The sequence below is a fragment of the Hordeum vulgare genome, chromosome 3H, assembly GCF_904849725.1.
Source record: "Hordeum vulgare subsp. vulgare chromosome 3H, MorexV3_pseudomolecules_assembly, whole genome shotgun sequence".
Lineage (NCBI taxonomy): Eukaryota > Viridiplantae > Streptophyta > Magnoliopsida > Poales > Poaceae > Hordeum > Hordeum vulgare.
In genome coordinates, this window is record NC_058520.1 from 235,871,688 (window position 1) to 235,877,668 (window position 5,981).

The following is a 5,981-nucleotide window of genomic DNA, read 5'->3' on the forward strand; positions in this document are numbered from 1 at the left end:
CTAAGAGAATATAGCAGAAAAAAGTAAAACATGCATGTGTAAAGTATGGAAGGGTAGGAAGGTCAAACGCATGAGGTTGACATGGCAAGTTTTGGCATTGTTCCGATAGGTGGCACTATCGCACGTCCATGTTAGTGGAGACTTCAACCCATGGAGGGTAACAGATGTGAGAGTCCATGGAGGGCTCCAACCACAAGGGGTCCATGAAGAAGCGGCCTTGTCTATTCCACCACGGCTTCTGTCCACACAAGACTAGCCTGTGGGGACCCCGGCTTACGAGTTGAGATTGCCGAATGTACGTGCTTAGTGATCTCACAGATCAACGCTCACCAAACACACAGAAACTGAATAACAAGAGTCTTAAATCCATACATACTGTCTAATACAACTAATGACCATTGCGGTCAAGTCTTACATATATAGGGCCTTGAAGGCCAACACACAAAACTGGACCAATAGCAGAAATATTGGTTGAAAGCGTGAACCCATGCCATCCGCCTTAACCTACAAGCATTCTAAGTGGGAAGCGTCCTAGCTCGCAGGAACGTCACCAAGTTACTCTTCAACACTTCCTGTTCTCTCATACCTGGTCAATGAAATAACCAGTGGCAAGCCAATGAGTACTTTGAATGTACTCACTAACAACCCATGATGTGGAACAAGGTAATAAAGGAACATGAACTAGCATAAGAATGCCGCCTTTGCAGACAACATGTTTTTCTTTAATTGCAGTAACATGGTCAAGTGTAGATATAATCATGCATCATAAGGTAGATGGTAATCATAAGAACAAGTTACAAATATCAACATATCTGCTGAGGGCTGAACACCTCAGGTTTACCCTATATGCCAAGTCATTGAACTTGAAAATATCAACTTTCTTCAACCACACACACACACACACACACACACTTGGTTTACGCGGAAACGACTGGATGTAGTTTAAGCAGGACTACCCAACTATCCTTGACCGTGGAGATAGCTATTCGAATAGTTTTACACTCTGGAGAGGTTGTACGCTATATCCACGAGATCCGGGAAAATTCCCTGTCATCCACAACTCGCTATATAACATACCCAAGGTAAGTACCCGATCATTTCACTTCCCCTCACGACACTAGACAAAGAGTCCGCTCGATTGGTACCCAGCCCACATGATGTACGTCTTACGAGCGCCAACTCTAGACTGTATCATCCATGCAGGGACCAACGGTGTGCCCGGAACACGTAAAAATGGCATAATCGACCTACCTGGTACGACTCCATCACGAGAGTGACCACATATCACTCCCGCCACTAGTAATGTGGCCTCTTTGCTAGCACCGACAAACTAATCAACAAAGCCCCGTCCCATAAAGGGGTATCGTGGTCGCACATGTAAGGTTGGGACGGTCGACACATCATAAATCTAATCCCATTTCCGAAACCACTCACGCAAAACTTTTCTGGTACACCACTTCTTTCTCAAGTGGTCATCCAGCTCAACACCATCACCCTCGGGCATTAGTGGCACCCGAAGGGGTTTTCATAAAACCTTTTCAACATTGTGTTATCATCATCATGCATATGCTCATCCTATGCGTTGCACTACTATTACTTGTCAACTTTTTATTAGTGTGGCCCTCATAGATGGTAGGGTCATGCTCAATGCAAGTGCTCCAGAGGAGCTATTGGAAACACCATGCTGGGGTCCACCGATTAATCTTAACTATCTGCATCAGAATAAAATAAGCAACATGTCACGCATAAAACATTTTCTCAGACATGGTCAAAGGTTTGCTTGCCTTTGCTCACATAAGTCCTCTGGGTATCCAAGGTCTTCCGGTCCAACTCCGAGTACTCCGTCTACTCCGTCAACTATCATCGGAAAAAGTCACAGTAAGGCACATAACAAGCACAAACAGAAGTGCTATATAAATAGGAGTTTTATTTTTCTTGGACCTCTCTAGTCATAATAAAAATACCTGAAGCTTGCTCTAGGAGATTTGTACCATTAGGGATTTTGAATGGACGAAAGGAGGAATAGGTGATCCTTTAAGAAATCTACATAAAACATTCTTCTAAAAATGAGTGGAGGCACTCATTTAACAGAGCATGAATTAGAAATATTTAAGAAGTTGTTTCTATGGATTTTGAGTTGGTATGAATATTCTAGGGATTTTACGATATGAAATAAATAGGAATAGGCACTATTTGTTTAATGCAAAAGAAACAAGGTAGAGAAAAATGTTGACCTAGGCTAGGACATTAGGGAATGATTTAACATGTGTGTGAAAATTGGAATCACTCCATTTGGAGTTGATTTGGGCTTTCTAGGAATTTCACAAGGTGGGGTTTTAAATATCCAGATTTCGAATTTGAATAATATACTACAAAATTTATTCTTGGAAAAACGTGCAGTGCACATATCTGGATAGGCCATGATTTTAGAAACCTGCAGAAACTTGAATCATTAGATTTGGAGCCCCAATGAATTTTTGATGGATTTTACAAGTTTCTCATAAAAAGAAAAAGGGTGGAAAGGGGCCTACCCAAAGGGCTATATGGCGCACCGGCGAAGAATAGCTACTGGGCCAGCCCAGTAGCTCAGCTTAGCCTGCACAACTACCACGCCAAAAGCGCAGCACCAAAAATGCGCCTTCTGCGCTGTGAGGCGTAGGGTGACGAAGGGCGCGTCCACTTATGTGGCGCTACCCACCTGGCTGCCCCACCAGCCGACTGACACGACGGACCCGCCAGCTGACGGGGTTCATGTCCTTCCTCCCACTGGGGAAGGCAGAGGCAGCCTCACCGGAACCTGCCGGCACTACCAGCCACCAGCTCGAGAGCTCGCGCCACTGCAAGGCGCATGAGACAGCGGGGGCGCCACCACCACACATGCATACATTGAGGCACTTGCAGGAGCACTCTCTACGGTGGAAGGTGGAGGGCGGCGACGATGAGCATGGGTAGGGCTAATCGACAGGGGAGAGAGGGAATGAGGATGGCGGAATGCTTGCGGGGGTGCTGTGGTGCTTAGGCGGGTCTTAGAAGGAGACAGAGGCTTGGGAATGCTCGGATTTTGGAGGTGACCGGCGGGAGAGCTCCTGCCACTGCCATGGGTGGAGGGAACCAAAGGAAAAATTGGACGTGACCGGCGGGAGAGCTTCTAGGTGTCGGGGTGTGCGTGAGAGGTCAAAGGGCAGTGCCCTGGCACGCTGGGACACACGGCTGTTGATGGACCCGAGCTGCAGCAAGAGGCCAAGGTGCAGAGCATCGTTTCTGCATGCCAGGGAGGTGGTCATCACGGCCACCTGTGTCTACGTGGCCCTTATGACCAGTCAAAGGTGTCTAGGGCATGGGGCATACTTGCTCGGGTGTGACTGAGGAGTTTGGTCTCTTGAGGATCTGGTTTGAATTGGTTTTGATTGTAGTTTAGTTTACAGCAGCAAACTTAAGGCTAGCAACGAGGGAACTTAATGGAGAGATGATGGGGTCACTACAAGGAATATGCTAATACACGACGCTATTTTTTCGTCGCTACATTGTCACAGTTTTTAATTTATGACGATCTCACGATGAAAAACCAAGCGTCGAAAACGGAGCGCCACAAATGAACAGCAACGGCGTTTTGATTAAAATCATCATAACTTCTACGACGATTCCTGGATTGTCGTAACCTTTACGACGATCCTAAATCATCGTTGGCAATCAAACTCAGTCCTACGTGGTAGTCCTACGTGGCAAAATTATGACGAAATCAAAACGTCATGGTTGAAATCAGCCCAACCCATTTCAATTGATCACATGGGCTGGTTTTGATTTTTTGGGCTTTTTCTTATTGGGCTTGTTTTAGGGCCTTAGCATATTACAGCCACTTCTAGTATTTTTTTCAAAAAAATTTAATCATCATAATTTGGGTCCTGGCCTTTTTGAGCCCAAATACATTTGGTCCAGTTTCAGTTTTGGCCCTTCTACATTTTTGAATTCAGCAACTTTTTGTTCCAGAATTTGGATTCATTTCTATTTGTTGGGCCTTTTCAACCCAATTATTTGTCCAGTATTAAATCCAACACTATTTCATATTCAAATCAAGAAAACTCCAAGTCGAATTAAAATCATCCATGATATAACATCACAAAATACATATCCCAGGTTTACATATCACAATAAATTATCTCATGAATACATTTCCTTACACTGGAATATAGCAAGAACGAACAAAATTACACAATAGAACAATGGCACATATGCTACTGTCCCAACAGTACAGTGGACTTCATTCCGCTCTCCTATGAGGCATGCTCGAGATGCGACAACTTGTCAACCTACAAGAACATTACACTGCACATGAATCAATCACAAGGAAACAAATATAAAAATATTGGAAATAAAAAGATTTGTTTTCATCCTGAAGATGATGTTAAAAATCCTAAGATATAAATTCTGGAGTATAATTAGTCCAACCTAAACAAGTCACAGAAACTGAAAATTAAACTTCAAACTATCTATGACTGTTCCAGGAACTTCTGAACAAAGGAAATGCATACAAGCAAACTCAATATCTTTATGGTATTTTCGCTTTACTAGAGGAATTTAAGCACTGACACAACCAGGAGTCAATGACACAATAATTAGCAGACATGTAAGATAATACAAAACAAGCTACTCCAGTTTACTGTGATAACCAAGTGCAAACCAAGGTGTAAGAATATTAGCTTAAAAAATCCTTTCGGCAACATACATCACTAAATTACACTATCAGTAAGTGCACCAGAGACTCTAATTTATTACCTTCAGAAGTTTTAGATCGAATCAAATGAAAACATGAAAAAGGGACTACCGAAGAGCATTATTGATTTAGATAGAGCTTGATGCTGAGTTGATTTGTGGTGTCAACTGGGGTAATTCTTTAGCTAGATTGGATAAAGGAAACCTGACTAGCACTCAAAATTTTAACTAGAAGATAATAGTAAAACATAAAAGATGGATCAGATTTCTGGCTTGGAATCCTGATGGGATTACATTTGCGCATTGTATAGTCATAGTCGATAATTTGGGGAAAGTATCCTCGGGTCCATATAATCCAAGGAAAAAAGCAATTGATCATCACAGTACGTGCACAAACGTGGTATGGATATGATATCATCACTTCTCACAGAAAATAAAAAATGGTGTAGGAGTTTCTATTTATTTAAGACAAGACAACTATACAGCATCCATGACAGAATGTATTGCTTACTACACATTCAGAATAAGTAGAGATACAAAGACATGACTTCAGATGCCGAATATGCACACTTTAATAATATATTGTATCATGAGACACCTTATAAGTGTTGATCATCACTGATGACTCAACCATAGAAACCAGCTGCAGAAAGAACAATATAGTTGATATGTGTAAACGGGGTTATAGTAACAGGAAGCTCCTTCTATGAGAGCAGCCAGTGTCGCAAAAACCTGTTTTCTTCTCGATGTCTGCCAATCTAACGAGAAACAAGGCCATGAAAGCAGACCAAGCATCAGATACCTCATGGCATCCCAAATACCACTATCCAAACAAAATTCAGTTCAGTGCTAAGATATGTCGCAAAAACCATCTCAAAGAATGGTTTGTGCTAGAATCTTAACCCAAAGTATCTCTAGGCAATGTACATCGCTGAATTACGCTACCAAGAAACGCACCCCAGTACTCAACCTTAAAGCTGATAAAAATTTAGAAGAGTATACCTAAAGATGAAGGGGAACACTCAGCGTGTCAAAAAAGAAGGCAACATCAAATACTATAGTAATTCTTATTGGACATGATATAGTAAGGTACTCTCACTGGTTATTGACTATTGTCAATTTTCACTAAGAGTAAGTGCATAATATGGAAACAATATAAGAGAAAACATACACCCTCGGATATTAAGCTATTCCGAGTATGTGAGGTATACAACTTATAGGAGCTTACATGACATTTGAACCGATAGTCCCAACGCCCAGAGCAATGTTCT

General features: G+C 42.2%; 2 non-coding genes across 2 annotated transcripts; both read right to left on the bottom strand.

The window, feature by feature from the left end:
* Positions 1-4,965: 4,965 nt before the first annotated feature.
* Positions 4,966-5,060, bottom strand: LOC123445785. The gene has a single exon (XR_006631159.1). It is a non-coding gene; the product is annotated as a small nucleolar RNA Z103 (small nucleolar RNA).
* A 318-nt stretch (positions 5,061-5,378) lies between these two features.
* LOC123445855 lies at positions 5,379-5,524 on the bottom strand. The gene has a single exon (XR_006631216.1). It is a non-coding gene; the product is annotated as a small nucleolar RNA F1/F2/snoR5a (small nucleolar RNA).
* Positions 5,525-5,981: the final 457 nt, after the last annotated feature.